Source organism: Frankliniella occidentalis, unplaced genomic scaffold (genome assembly GCF_000697945.3).
Source record: "Frankliniella occidentalis isolate FOCC.00 unplaced genomic scaffold, Focc_3.1 Scaffold89, whole genome shotgun sequence".
Taxonomy (NCBI): Eukaryota; Metazoa; Arthropoda; class Insecta; order Thysanoptera; family Thripidae; genus Frankliniella; species Frankliniella occidentalis.
Genome location: NW_026267218.1, coordinates 255658 through 256663, shown reverse-complemented (window position 1 = coordinate 256663; position 1006 = coordinate 255658).

Below are 1006 nucleotides of genomic sequence, written 5' to 3'. Positions count from 1 at the left end.
AGTACGGCGCTACGCGGCGGAGCGGCGCGCGGCGGCTGAGCTGAAGGTCGCGGGGAGGGAGGCGTGGCGCGGGGCGTGGGGCGCGGGGCGGCGCGAGGTAGGTCGGCCCGGCGGGGAGGGGAGGAGGGGCGCTACGCCCTGCCACGCTACCGCATCGATCAGCTGATTCAGGCTCCGGGGGGCCTGCGCTCCGGCCGGTGGGAGGGGGAGGGGGAGGGGGAGGAGATCCCTTGAAGCAGCTCGCAGCAGTCTAACTCAAGTCCTAATCAGCACAAAGCAAGGAGCAGGCACTCCGACCACACATACGTACAGTTTGTACAGAGTCAACCAACCAAACGCACCACACACCGGGCGTGCCAGCCGGCTCCCCGCCGTGGCGCCCCGGCCCCCCGCCTCCTGGCGGGCACCCATGCGGGCGAGGGGGGCAGTGGGGCTACCTCCCAGCGGGATGCGCGGCGCCGGGGCAGCTCAGACCCCCACCAGCTTAACCTCGGTTTTGCAATTCTAACACTGCGAACCCTCCATGTTTCCTCGTACGTTTGATTTCTGTTAGTAGTTCGCAGCATTGAGGAGGGGCTGAACGGGGGCGGGCTGCTCAACAAAGCAGCAGCAGCAGCAGCAGCAGCGGGGGGCGGCCTAGTGTCGTCGGTGACGTCCTCCTCGAGGTGGAGAGCGCCAACGACGCGGAGGAGGTTTCGTGTGAAATGGAATTCCCCTGCCGTACATCAGCGGATACCCGAGGCCGCGCGGAGCGGGCGGGTGGGGGTGTCGCGCACACCTCCTCCACCTGGCTGTGGCGCTCTGCTGGGGGACACGCGGTGTCACCCCCGAAGCGCCCGCCTCGCCGTGCCAGCATCCGGTTGGCCAAAGTCAAGGAAGCGGCGGCAGCAGCGGCGGCGGTGGTGGCGGCGGAGGCCCGGCCGGCTTTTCGCTCGTGTACATATAAAGCTGTGTTTGCGAGATATCAGCCGTGTTACAAACACACCCGGGGTACGGGGGAGGGGGG